Source organism: Crinia signifera, chromosome 5, assembly GCF_055691185.1.
Source record: "Crinia signifera chromosome 5, ASM5569118v1, whole genome shotgun sequence".
Taxonomy (NCBI): Eukaryota; Metazoa; Chordata; class Amphibia; order Anura; family Myobatrachidae; genus Crinia; species Crinia signifera.
Window position 1 is genome coordinate 45,294,607 of NC_139221.1, and position 15,227 is coordinate 45,309,833.

Consider the following 15,227-nt stretch of genomic DNA (forward strand, 5'->3'; position numbering starts at 1 on the left):
GGCGTGTCATGGGATGATCGCTACTTTCACCAACAGATGGATAGTGGCAGTACCAGGTCCATAACTACAGTATGGGTGGGTAAGTGGTGCCCCTATGACACCTGTAAAAGTTCATACACACTGAGTGATTTTTGCCAGTCCAATTGATTTTCGTGTGTGGGGGGGGGGGGGGGGGGGTGGACAGATTTCCATAGTAGGGTGCTATGGAAAGCCATCCACCCCATCTCTCATCTGGTGCTCTTCATTGCTCTGTGGTTAGTTTGGTTGGTTGGTTGCCTTCTAAATGCTTCTCTGTGCTTTGAATGCTTATCTTTGTTTTTGGTTTCCTAAAACAAAGTGCTTCTCATCATGGATCAGTACCAGCTCAGTGTATTGTACTGCCAGGCAGTTGTGGGGACCGAGATGAACTTAGTAAGAAGGAGGAGGGAGAGGAGATTTGTTCTGTGCTGCTGGGCCAAGCAATGGCTTTTGAAGCGGGACTCCCTGTCTCATAAGCCACTGCTCCGCGAGATTGGGGAGAATAATCCTGAGGGCTACAGGAACTACCTGCACATGGAAGAGTAGATGTACCAGGAGCTGTTGCGACTGGTGATGGCCCTCATCCAGAAGCGGGGCACTGTTAACACAAGGCAATTTCTGCGCAGGAACACCTGGTGGATACTCTGAGCTATCAGGCTACCGGGAAATCACTAGAAGGACCTGAAGTTTTCCACCATGATCTTCCCAAAGGCTTTGGGGGTCATAATTCCAGAGACCATGTTACTGCCATGTTACAGGCTGTGTTTGAAAAATTACAGGAACTGATTGGTTGGTATTTTATCTCTGTTTTCTAGGGATACAATCGGTTGGTCAACCTAATGATGGTCAACAGTTGGGTCGATATACAGCAAGGTCGACATGTCTCAAGGTCAACAGGTGTCTAGGTCGACATGAGACAAGGTCGACACATGCGTTAGGTCAACATGGGTTAGGTCGACAGTCAAAAAGTTGACATGGGGTTTTTCACTGTTTTTTAAGCTGACAGTGTCCATGTCAACTGTGTCAACATTCAGGTAAAAAAAACCAGCGAAAACCCCAAAGTTGACCTTTTGACTGTCGACCTAATCCATGTTGACCTAACGCATGTGTCGAACTTGTGCCATGTTGACCTAGACACTTGTCCACCTTGCTGTATGTCGACCCAACGGTGTCGACCTAATGACTGTCGACCATCATTAGGTTGACCCAATGATTCCAACCCATCTACTTTATCTCTCTCCATATCTTAGTACATGTGCCCTGGAGATGTAAGGGGTCCCAGTTTACAATCTTACAATCTATAGGGTAAAATGTTCGGTGTAGCTGTATATGTTTAATGTGGAGACCTTGACTTTTGTGTAAGTGCTACTGTCATTGTCCACAATCAAATAAGAAGAATGTTGTTGGAACTGGAATCTAGCTGAACACAGAACATATTATTCTTAAAGGCCTAGGGCAAAGGTAATACTGGGAAGCAAGGTCAGTACATATACTTTAAAGCACAAGAACATCTTAACTCTGTCCTATTATTATTTGATTTGCAATTGCTTTTATAGTCTGGAAAATATTTGTAATTTAGTTGACATTTATAGTTGCACTGGGCTATTAAAAGCAGTTTAAAGGTTTTTACAAGCTTGATTCAAATCCTAAAAATAAAAAAAAAAGCCTTCTGTTTATTGTACTTATCCTCAATAATTCTAAGATTTAATTTAATTGATGTGGCATTTACCTGGAAACATGAATGTTCTTTTCAATGAAACATTTAGAAGGGAAAATACATTAACTTTAGTATTATGTTAATAATAAATAAGATACCAGTTTGCATACAGACTGCACCTCTTACATGTCTTGTTTTATTGTAGTACATTACATTTCTAACTGCTTGCAGCTATAAACTAAGGAGATTACTTATTATCCATCATTTTCCCCTTTCAGATTAACATGCCTTCTACTCTTCAGTCATTTTTTAGGTAGAAACATTTTTAGAAAGACTGGACAACTATATAAATATTTTTGAACAATCTAGATGCATTGTTTTACACCATTTTCGCAACTTTTTTGTGCGAGATCAACCTCAGAGGGAAATATACTCATTATTTCAAGGATTAACACTCTTGTGTTCCAAGGACAAAGATATAGGGGAATATGCAATCCCAGATCACGGCAGTCGATCCCTCATGACAGCCTTAATCCAGGCCCGTTAGCGTTTTGCCTGACAGCAAATTCAATGTCCCGCCTGCCGATCAGCGAAAAGTTTGCATGTCCATGTAAAAGGCCTTGGATTGTCGTTCTGCGGCCGGGATCACAACAATCCTAGGCCGTTATGGGTAGAACAGGCCCGACAGCTTTTAAAGTCGGGCTCGTTCTGCCGTGATCCCTCTTCAATGCTGTTGGTAAAGACAGCATTGAATAGGGCCCTGCCGCTATTTCCCCTGTTGGGAATAGCGGCGGAGCATTGTATACCCCCCATAGCGGGGTATTCAATTACGTGCCGGATTTGTCAACAGACAAAAAATTTTCAAGTTATATTTACATTCCATTTTTTCATTGAAATTGCTCATTTTTTTTGACTGCTGAAAAATCCTGTACGGTCAGATTACTCGCCAGTCCACGTGTTTTTGTTGAAACTGCTTCCGTTTTTTGATTAGTTTTTAGTCATGTATTGCGGATGCAGTTTCAAAACTGCATAGTGACTAACTACATGACTAAACAACGTACAAAAACAGGCGCAATTGAATAGGACAGTCCATTTTTTTTTGGCTAGCCTAAACAAAATCAGACTGAATTGAATAGACCCGTGTCTCTCTATGCCAGGGCTGGGCAACACCGGCCCTCCAGATGTTGATGAACTAGACATCCCAGCATGCCTTGCATCAGTTTCAGCATGGCCACATAGCAAAACTAATGCAAAGCATCCTGGGATGTGTAGTTCACTAACATCTGGAGGGCCGGTGTTGCCCAGCCCTGCTCTATGCAATAGTTAGGGATGTGACTACAGCAAATGTGCAAATCATGTCACCTTGGCCCTTATTCTGGTTGGTGCGTATAAATCCGAATTATTTTGGAGCGGTCCGCACGCCACGCTGTGCGGACATCGTACGAAGAAACGCCCACCGGTCCTCCGCATTCGGACGGACTCACACTTTAAGAAGAGGGCGTGTTTACGGACGACATCCAAACCTTTGTGTGTGCGGTGGACACACACATATTCTGCACGGTCTTACAGCGTATGCACGGTCTTACCGCGTCAGAACGGACGGGAACCTGCCCATACGCACCGATGTGGTGTATTTCCGCAAAACTCACCACTATTATCTGAACACCGAAATCTGTTACATGACCAGTGGCGCCGGAACGGGGGGGGCGAGGGGGCAGCTTGCCCCCCCCAAAATTACTGAGGCGCTATGTTCCGATTTTTTAAAGAATTGACAGCCGGGCAGAGAGCGCTGTCTGTGCGCTGCCCGGCTGGATCTAGTTTCTGAGTTTCTGCCGAATACTCATGTGAAAGCAGCGGCAGCAGCCTGGTCCGACGTTGTTATCCATTCTCCCTAGTAGTCTGACTCTGGACGGCCGCGAGCCAATAGGAGCTCGCGGTCCGGCAGCCGCTCATGATTGGCTGCCGAACCGCTAGCTCCTATTGGCTCGCGGCCGTCCAGTGGGATAATTGAAAATAGACCAGGCTGCTGCCGCTACTCATACTCAGCCATCTTACTACACCCCCACCCCCTGCGGCGACCGCACTCCGATCTCCTCCTAGTCCCTTGGGATCCCGGCGCCGACATCAAGCCTAGGTGCACTGGGCGCATGTGTACACATGTCACTACAAGGTAACGGCCGGCTATGCGGGAGACCACCACGGGTGTCTTCCGTACTGGAGAACTTGGGAGTATAAAGATGGCGGGTATACAGTGTAAGGAGGGCACAGTGGGGAGAGAGCACGCAGGAGACCATACCCAGTCAGCCAGGCAGCGCACAGACAGCTCTCTCTGCCCCGCTGTCAATTCTGTGGCTCAGGCTGCACTGACTGAATAATAAAATCTCCTCACTTGACTCTATTATACTGTACTCTGTCCATCATGTGACATGTGCCCCTGCTGCAGCTCATGTCACATGGTGGCTTGGTGGACTGCTAGCATATTAATTAAGTATATTTAATATACTTATCTATTATTTATTGAATAAGTATTAAATATACTTATTTAATATGCTAGCAGTCCACCAAGCCACCATGTGACATGAGCTGCAGCAATTGCTGGGTCGGGGGGGGGGGCAGGGTGCCTGTGTATAATGCCCATGCATATATGCCGCTGCCCTGTGTATAATGCCCACGTGTATATGCCGCTGCCAGTGTGTATAGTGCCCGGGGGTAACATATAGCAATTTAGGGGGCGCCAAAATGAGATTATATCTTGCCCCCCCCAACCTAAAAACGTTCCAGCGCCCCTGTACATGACCCACTTATGCAATTAGGCAACCTCATTAAAAAGGGATTGTTTTTAATGGTCTTCTATTATTTCTCTAATTGATAATTAAACACTTTACTACCACTTTAGATTAACCCTTAGATCATGCTAAGTTCACAACATTCTTTCTTGCCCCTTTACGCCCATGTGTTATGTATGCATATTACATCATAAATTATTCTTCACATGCAAACACACACATACACATCAACACACTATGTACATCTTTACATTACCCTTCACTTTCAACCACTTGTATGCAATAAACCCATCTATATACTGTATATACCTTTTGCACCTTACATAAATAAACATCACTATTTATACTTATATACTTATATTTATACTTATACTGTAAAATAATACAATAACACACAGACCACTTCTAACTTTCATCAAAACATTTATTAACATACAAAACAAAAAAATAAACAATAAATCACAGCAGGAGGTCGCAGAGGTCCTGCACATCTGCAGCCATGATGAGCAGGTGCTGGCGCAGCCTTAGGAGTGCCCCTCTGACACCCTCGCCTTCTTCCCTCTGGTCATCTGTGGGCATGTTAAAGGGGGTTCAACATTAATTATGCTATTCAGGTAGACCTTGTACAGTCAATCCTAAGTACCTACAGCATGATAAATCATACATACAAACAATTACATAGGCAATAGTGTTTCTAATGAAAAAAAAAATATGATGGTGCCACACACACACACACACACACACACACACACACACACACAGTGGCTTACACTACAGAATATGTGACTGATAAAATTGCCAATGTATGTATCAAAATCACAACAACACTTGAGCCTCACTCACACAGTGTGAGTCACACTTGTCCTGCCTTAACACTGACCAATGTACTAGAAAGCTACATCCACTAGAACTTGTCACATTCTGCCATACATATAAACCTGCATGTCACTGCTTAATAGCTAAACCTCATGATAGATAGATAGATAGATAGATAGATAGATAGATAGATAGATAGATAGATAGATAGATATGTAGATAAATAGATATATAGATAGATAGATACCTAGATAGATATTTAGATAAATAGATATATAGATAGATAGATACCACATTAAAAGGCTAGGCTACTCCCTCTACCCCTTACTTCCTGAATCATTGTCACATTGCCAGATAGGTGAAAGTGCAGCACTAATCCTCTTCCATACACCAAACAATTTCTAAGGTAAATCCATCCTACATAATAGCTTTCAAAAATACATGGCAACAACACGGGTCCACTGGCTAGAGGGGGGCCCAGGGGAACTGCCCACTTGTGACTCCATACTCCATTTATGTTTTATTTGTGCTTGTATAGAAAGACCCTCCATAAATAAACACTCATCACCTACGTGAGCCTCCAGATTCCCTGTTTGCAGCATGGCCCTATAACCCCAAAGTGTGTCTGTTGTAACCAACTTTTGTTTATTAATTAATAATATAGTAAAACACACTAGATTCAGCAGTGGTACATAACAAATAGTAGTACCAACAATTATTAATGATGCCTTATGTTTACCTACCACTTTCTTCCAGCTGCACCACCTCGCAGGCCTCCTCCTCGGACAAGATGACCTCCTCGCCCACCACCTCCTCGGCCACCATCTCCTCGGCCAGCTCCTCCTCGGCCACCATCTCCTCAGCCAGCTCCTCCTCAGCCACCATCTCCTCGGCCAGCTCCTCCCCGGCCACCACCTCCTCGGCCAGCTCCTCCTCGGCCAGCTCCTCCTGGGCCAGCTCCTCCTTGGCCAGCTCCTCCTGGCCCTGCTCCTCCTGGCCCTGCTTCTCCTGGGCCTGCTCCTCCTGGCCCTGTTCCTCCTGGGCCTGCTTATCCTGGGCCTCCTCACGGGCCTGTCTTGCACGTTCACGTGCTGTTAAAAAATTCAAAATGCAGAGTGTTAAATAAGGCACATGATTTTTTCATTCATCATTCACCAAAAACAATGACATATTATACCCACATTACAGCATGTCAAACAGGAAGTTACACATATATAGTGATTGATTTTTCAATTCATTAACAGCCATTTACCCACATTTACATAAAGAATCTATTTTAAACATTCACTGGTAAATATGTAATATTAGCATATAAACTCACCTCTTGCGATCTGCTGCCTTAGGCGTTGCAAAAGCTCCGGCTGCCGGTGGCGTAGATCCGACCAGGGCGACGGATCTCCGCACCTGTGTGCGTGCTAAGATCCGTCTGCGTGCTGCCCGATAGGCATGCCGCTTTTGGGCATTCATTATAAAGGGCCCTGCACGCCCTAGCCTGGTCTCCATTACAGAGACCAGGGCCCTTAGTTCAGCGCAGCACGTTGGGAGGTCGCCATTTTCCCATTTTCCCAATGGGCCAACACAAACAATCATGCTATGTAATTGGTTGTTAAGATTGTTATTTGGTATTAACTTTATTGTTCATTTTTTCATGCACAGTGTGTATGCGCTACAATAATCGGCTAAAGCAACGCACCGCCAAGCAACCCGTGCTATAGCTTGGCATCGCATAGCTGGACTTCGCATTACTTAATGTATGCATTTATGTGTATGCGTACATTTATAAAAAAAAACACATACACATACGTGCAGTTCTCCTGACTACACCATTATATTGGACACATTATACACCTACGCTGGCTGCCTGCCTGCCTGCCTGGCTCCTACTTCAAAAATATTTAAACCATAAAAAAAAAAAATAATAATATATATATATATATATATATATATATATATATATATATATATATATATATATATATATATGAAATAATCACCAACACATACCAAACATACATGGTGAAAAAAGTATGAAAATCAATCTACTCACCAGACATGGATGATAACCTCAGCTACAATATTGGAAACATAAAAAACATTTTAAAATCTATGAACAAGGTATAACTGTGACCTGCAATATTGGTCTAAAACCAATACACCTCAAACATAATACGTAGTGCAATTGATATTGGCATTAAGAGGCCATGGTGCCTAATTATTAATTTCGAGGACACAAAATTAACATAATTTTCCACCTTGATGGGTGAAATTGATCACAAATTGGGTTGGTCTGTGCAACATTCAAAAATGTACCTGAAGAATCTTTGGGCAACAGAGTCCCGCAGCTGGTATCCCCGACGGCTTTCCGGGGAGCGGGATGGGCGCAGGGGAGGATCTTGTGGCTCAGATGGAACATCCCACTCATCAAAGGGTATCTCACGCCGCACAGCTATGTTGTGAAAGAATGCACACAAGCCCACAATCCTCGACACCATTTCAGGCGCATACTGTAAGTCAACACCAGTCTGGTGGAGCACTCTAAATCGACCCTTTAACAGGCCAATTGAGCGCTCCACCACTTGCCTGGTGGCAACATGCGCCCTATTGAATGCCTCCTGTGGGCCTGGTGCTGGGGAGCTTCACGGCGTAAGCAGCCAGGGCGTACATGGGTAACCGGAGTCACCCAGAACCCACGCATCACGGCCTTCAAGCTCTTGGAGTCTCTGCCAAATCCCGGTTTGTCGGATAACATGAGAGTCATGGGCACTTCCGGGAAACTTCGAGTTGAAGGCGAGAATTTCCATGGATGGGCCACATACCACCATCACGTTGAGTGAGTGGAACAATTTTCGGTTCCTATAGATCTTCTCACTTCCTGATGGAGGCACAAATGGTACATGGGTGCCATCCACAGCCCCTATCACATTAGGGAAGCCAGCAATTTGATGGAATGCCTGCTGGCTTCTGTGAAGGGTCTCTTGGGCAAAAGACATGGCCATGAAGTGCCCCTTGCGCCTAAACATGGCTGACGTCACACGCCTCAAGATTCTGCTGAAAGCCAGTACTTGTTGGAATGATCCTGAGGCGCAGAAATGCAAGACCGTCAGCAGCTGAGTGTGAGGCGGAATTGCCGCTGTGAGCCCATGAAGAGGTTCTAGATCACTCTCAATTAAAGAGAGTATATCTAGAATGACATGTAGGGGTAACCGGTACCTAGTAAGTACCTCATCATCGGGCATCCCAAAGAGTGTCGCCCATGTGCGAAAGATTCTTGCACGTCCTGGCCTCCTTGGGCGACGAGTGGGTTGAGCCGCAAGTGCCCTTAGCCCATTAGCCACAAAGTCCATCATTGCTTCAGCAACCTACAATAAAATGATCAAATGAAATGGAACACCTACAGTATGCAAAGAATGCTCATCCCCAAAAATTTGTAGAATTATATGAATCCATACGTACAATAGACGGCCGCCCAGTGAAGTCCCGAATATCCATAATGATCTACAATGATGTAACAATAATATTACCTCACCACACAACTTTGTAAACACAAATATCTCTATTACATTTAACACCTAAACACTAATTAAGCATTATATGTAAGAACAATTGATCATGAAATCATGTAGTCTGACACATGTATGACAAATTGAAAGAATATGTTTGGTGAAAATGCATGGGACATCAAAGTGTGCGCCTTCTGATGGTGTGAAAGGGAATGTTGTAACATGAATAACCTCCATTGTGAACTGTAACAGTATGGGACACATTTCAACTATTGATGGGACATGTAGTTCACCAATATATGGTGTCCCACAGGTTTAACACCTGTGTGCTAAATGGTGGCCAGGTAACATGATTCATTAATGCTAACAAGCCTTTGCTGACCAAAAAAATCTTTAATATGTAAACAAATGGTGCATACATTACTACACTTATATTGTTAATGTATATCATCTCTATAATGACCATGGGAGAGCTTACCTTAGACCCGGCCACAATACAGATCTGGAGACAAATGAATCTAGCATCAAACCACTATTTATAGGCCTATAACATGTGTTGTGCATGACATCAGTGATGACTATTGCATGACTTGTGGGGTGGATTTCAAAATGGATTGGGTTACTTACATTGTTGGTACATTCACAACAATAGCACAGTACTAATGAACATTCACAGATAGCATTTCTGATTTTATAACGTTGGAGGTGGCCATTATAGAAAATATTACCAGATTTCACCTAAATTAGACTTTGAAGGTACGCCAGGTTTTGTAAATTCGAATTGCCGCTACTATGCGCCGCACAAACAGCACGGCATACGCTGACGTACGGAACGCTGCCATACGGAACGCTGCCGCAAAAAAAAAACACAGGGTGGGGCTGAAGTACGCCACTGACAGAAATAGTATATAAAGGTGTGCTAGAACCACAAAATGGTGTTGCAAACATGGCTGGCTCTCATTCTGAGGGAGAGCAAGACTTCCAGAGCCTCATGGAACGCCTGGACTCCAGCACCTCCTATGTGCCCCTCCAACAACAGGCATTTGGAGGAGAGCAGGCAGCTGGCCCATCTTCTGCCTCAGCAGAATCATTGGGAACACAGCAGGTGGCTTCCCAAGATAGTAGCATGGCCAGCACTTCAGGTACAGCGACAGGTGGCCGTGGGCGTGGCCGTGGCCGTTGTCATGGTCAAAAGAGCCCAACAGAGGATCCAGACACCAGGAACATGGCATTCGAACCGCAGGAGCTTGCCATTCTGGTACCCCGTGCAAGGGATTGGATAGAGTGTCCACAGGAGAAGCTGACACACACCAGGAAATGGAAGATTTGGGATGACATAACCGCGGAGATTAATGTGGTAGCTCCACAAGTTCGTGAGAGGGAGCATGTGAAGAAGAGGCAAGTTAAAGTGTGCTACATTTGTGCAGAAGTAGACCAGTAATGTTTGTATTATATGTTAGATGGAGTTGGTGAATGGTCGGTGACGTTGCTAGGAGCAACAGACATGATTGGCATGTCTCTTCTTCTATATTTATTGGAGGCTGAGTGGGAATGTTTGTTCTAAGTGTTGTGTTGATAGTTTTACATAATGTAAGTTATGTAGAATGAAGCACACGTTGACATCGGTAGCAGATTACAATGCATGCTACATCAAACGTCAGGGTGACATGTATTAATATGAGAACTTTGCATGCAGGTGGCACGACTTCAAAACCAACCTGAAGAAGCTGACCAAACGGCGGGAACACAGCCAAACCTCTGGGGCTGGCCCCATGCCAGCAAAATTGAAGCTGGCAGTTGGCTGCATAGCCATAGAGGAGATCCGGGGGGTGAGCAACATGGATAGCGAGGCCCCAGCGGAAGTCTTTGCTGCTTATGTTGAAGGTAATTATTTGGCATGGCATAAGTAGTTGGTACTAATTTTCAAGGAATGTGTTGTAATTGTAATTTTCTCTTTCACCAGCATCCCCGCCGTTTGGTTAGGCAAGTCTTCAGGAGGTGGAGGAGTCTGTGCCACCTGCCACCACTGCCAGACATGTGCAGCAGCAGCCACCGGCCACACAAGATGTGGACAGGTGGGTGGAGATGCTTGGCCAGATTCACCAGCAGGGAGAGATAGCATCAGAGCGGATGCGTAGGACGGAGGAGGTCATGATGGGTCTTGTCAGCACCCAGCAGTCCATAGCTGCCAGCCTGCGGGTGCTGGCAGATCAATCCTTCCGGATGAATGACCTCCTCCAAGACCTAGTTACCACCAATCGGGCCCTATTGGCAGCAGTCTCTGGTGTTTTCCCACCACCAGCACTCCCTGCTGGCAGAAGGGAAAAAGCATCATCCCCTTCGCCATCATCGGGCCCACCTGCCCCACCATCCCAACGTGGCCGTGGGCGAGGAGCTGCTGCTGCACGTGGCAAGGGCCCTTCCAAGGCCAAAAAGCCCCGCACATGAACTTGTGTCCACATTAATCTCCACCCTTATGTCTTCCCAAATCTTTCATTTTACTGTGTGTGTGTCAGCCTCCTGTGTGCAAACCAATCCCCTGCACAGGGTACCCACATTTGCCCTCAGTTCGAATGCTGTGTTTGGTTCCCCTGTTGCCCTATTTCGGCTACCATTACTGTCTGCTGTACTTGAAGTGTTGGTGCTATACTTTTGTTGTGAAGCCTGATGTGTTCCTAATGATTCTGCTGTGGCTATGTATGTAAATAATACATTGCTTTATTTTTATTTATTTTTCTACATTCCTGGTATGGTACCTTTAATTTGTTGCATGTGTCCAAAAACATGCTTTTTCCATTTTATGTTTGACGTTAGTGTAATAAATTTATATTTTGATCCCCAAATGTGTGGTTTTATTGGTAAATGTACAAGTGACATGTATATTTATATTAGTGATATGAAGTTCTGTCCATTGCTTGCAGTGTAAATGTGTCAAAAATGCAGCATATATTTGTGTGTTTAGTAATGGTCCATTTAAGCTGCAAGGTTTCCAATTGAAGCAATGACAAGAGTGTAATTAATGAGTTATGAGTAAAGGAGTGTATTGTATTGTGTTCAGCTGACATTGGTTGAGGTGCGCCCGTACTGATTGGGCGTTCCGAATGCCTAGCGCATGACCGAATGGTGTCCGCAAAGCAATACTTGCTTATGAAGACCGCATGTTTCCTGCCTTTTTGTTCGCGTGCATTCGGTGTGCTGTCCGAATGTACGCGTTCCAGAATTAGTGCACTCCCTCGTGTACGCCCATGTTTACGCCCAATTTAGCCCACTTTGAAACTACGCCCCTGTGTAGTTCCGAATGATGCCCATAATACGCCCATATTTCACGAGTGAATGCGGTGCACATTTCTGTACGGTATTGGTGAGAACAAGTACGGAGACCTTGCGTGGCACATGCGCATAGCGTTGCCCACGCATGCGCAGACGGCTAAAAAACGCCATCCGAAAGAGTGCGGGAAAGTACGCACAGACCAGAATAAGGGATCTTATTTTGTACACATTTGTATAATTTAATAAAGTGTCATATATCTATATATAGATTAGGGAGAGGGGGAGGGAGAGGGGGAGAGAGATTATAGTGTCAATGTTAATGAATATGTAATATGGAGCATGTTCGTCAGTGTTTCATACATACAAATCATTGTTACAAATGTAGATTTTCTGCATTACTCCAAGTAAATTTGACCAGAGATGAATGCGAATAGACAGTTGTGACTTGATCAATTAAGTACTATCAGCTGGATGGGTCATTGTGAAACTAGCCATTTAGAAGTTGTGTGATAGATGTATATTTTTACACTAGCCCTCAAGAATCCCTAGGAAAAATATTTCTAACTACTGTATGTTATATCCCCAGGGAGCATGCTACACCTACATGACGTACATGCCCTTACTGCAGGGCCATCTTAACGTATAGGCACAATACATATCCAGAATAAGTTAGCACCAAGGATTAAAGTGGTCATGTAGAGGTGGGGGAACTCTATACCACCTAATATCCCCACCTTCCCCTCCCCCCATTAGGCTGAGACAGGGCCAGTGGTATGGTTTTTGGCATCCTCCTGCAAACTAGAATGCTTTTCTGTGAGAATTACTGTGCTGGGCCAATGTGGAGGTTAAATGTTCCACCTCACCATTAGAGGTGGTGGAACTTAGTTCCACCCCGTTCCCCCTCACTTTAACCCCTGGTTAGCACTGTTCAATAAGAATAACACAAAAAGAGGGGAGGTGTTAATCGCACAGGTAATTAATGTATGTTTTTTTCAGATGGCCCCTTGTATTAGGTAATTATTCATATAACATGTACCATTAATCAGAAGGGTGTGCTACCACTGGACAAGAGTTTAAGCAAAGCATTGTGGTTTTTGAAGAGACAAAAAGCAACAGGAGAATGTCTCTGTGTGGTGCACCAGAAAGAGGAAGAATAAAATGTAACTTTTAATTAGTATTAGGTAAAATTTAAGCGAAATAAAAGACACAATACATATACACATAAACACACATGGACAGTGAAATAAAAAAGGATAATCAAATCCTCACATCGTGGGACCCCCCTGTCCCATGCAATTTGTATAATAAACTTTTATTATTTATAAATGTGTTTAATGATCTGTACTTGTACTGGTTTATTCAATTTATACCAGTAGTTACGTGTTAATACACAGTTATTTCCTTTAGGTACGCGGTAATTCTCGGTGATAATCACCTAGGTGACACTGTTAAACGTGGCTGAGTTCTAGTTATTTAAATAGGCATTTGGGTCACAAAAATTTGTAATGAGCAATCTGGCAAATAAATCGCCTAGTGTGTATGACCAAATTATACTCTCCACTCACAATATAGCGTGAGTTGTATTAGCCAGTGTTTTTAGCATTCAATAGGCACGTAGCAGCGATAATCACAGGTTGCTACGAGTGCGGCAGCCCGATGTTAATATACGGAGCCGTAGAGAAACAGTGTTCTATGCTGCGGCTAGTTCAGCTCGCCGGGAGACAGGTAAGCGCTCGTGTGGACGTCACACACAGCGCGTGTCTGCCGGGCAGACTTGTATGAGCGAGAGCCGCTACCTATACTGTTTAAGGAAAATACAGATCAAAATGCATTTCAAGTGGGGTGGGGGGAGCAGGGGGAGAAGCCACGAAGTGTACAGTCGGCGTACGCTTCGCCTAGCAGCGTACCCTGGTCCTGACGAAGCTGCTAGGCGAAGCGTACGCCGACTGTACACTTCGTGGCTTCTCCCCCTGCTCCCCCCACCCCACTTGAAATGCATTTTGATCTGTATTTTCCTTAAACAGTATAGGTAGCGGCTCTCGCTCATACAAGTCTGCCCGGCAGACACGCGCTGTGTGTGACGTCCACACGAGCGCTTACCTGTCTCCCGGCGAGCTGAACTAGCCGCAGCATAGAACACTGTTTCTCTACGGCTCCGTATATTAACATCGGGCTGCCACACTCGTAGCAACCTGTGATTATCGCTGCTACGTGCCTATTGAATGCTAAAAACACTGGCTAATACAACTCACGCTATATTGTGAGTGGAGAGTATAATTTGGTCATACACACTAGGCGATTTATTTGCCAGATTGCTCATTACAAATTTTTGTGACCCAAATGCCTATTTAAATAACTAGAACTCAGCCACGTTTAACAGTGTCACCTAGGTGATTATCACCGAGAATTACCGCGTACCTAAAGGAAATAACTGTGTATTAACACGTAACTACTGGTATAAATTGAATAAACCAGTACAAGTACAGATCATTAAACACATTTATAAATAATAAAAGTTTATTATACAAATTGCATGGGACAGGGGGGTCCCACGATGTGAGGATTTGATTATCCTTTTTTATTTCACTGTCCATGTGTGTTTATGTGTATATGTATTGTGTCTTTTATTTCGCTTAAATTTTACCTAATACTAATTAAAAGTTACATTTTATTCTTCCTCTTTCTGGTGCACCACACAGAGACATTCTCCTGTTGCTTTTTGTCTCTTCAAAAACCACAATGCTCTGTTCAATAAGAATTATCCAAGGGTATGGGGGAGAGGACTTGATTTCTATATGTTTGATTCTGTGTGAAGGATTTTTCTTTTGTAGATGTGGACTTTGGTGAATGAAGATATTGTCTATTGCTCATGGCTTTACCTGTATGTCATATAAAGACTGTAAGGGGGATATGCATCAAACCTAGGTCAGGGATAGAGTGATAGCAATTCAGCTTATAATAACTGTCAATTTACTAGCCATGATTGAAAAATTACAGATAGTTGATTAGTTGAACTTTCTCTCCACTTTATTTTTTTATAAAACAATTGAATTCATTCTTATTTTTCTTTTACTTATGTATTTTATTTAATAGGAATGGGGGTGTGTGGATTATTAAACGTTCTAAAAAAGAAGAAGCTTAGCATTCACCTATTCCATCCAATCATATGATAGATATCAT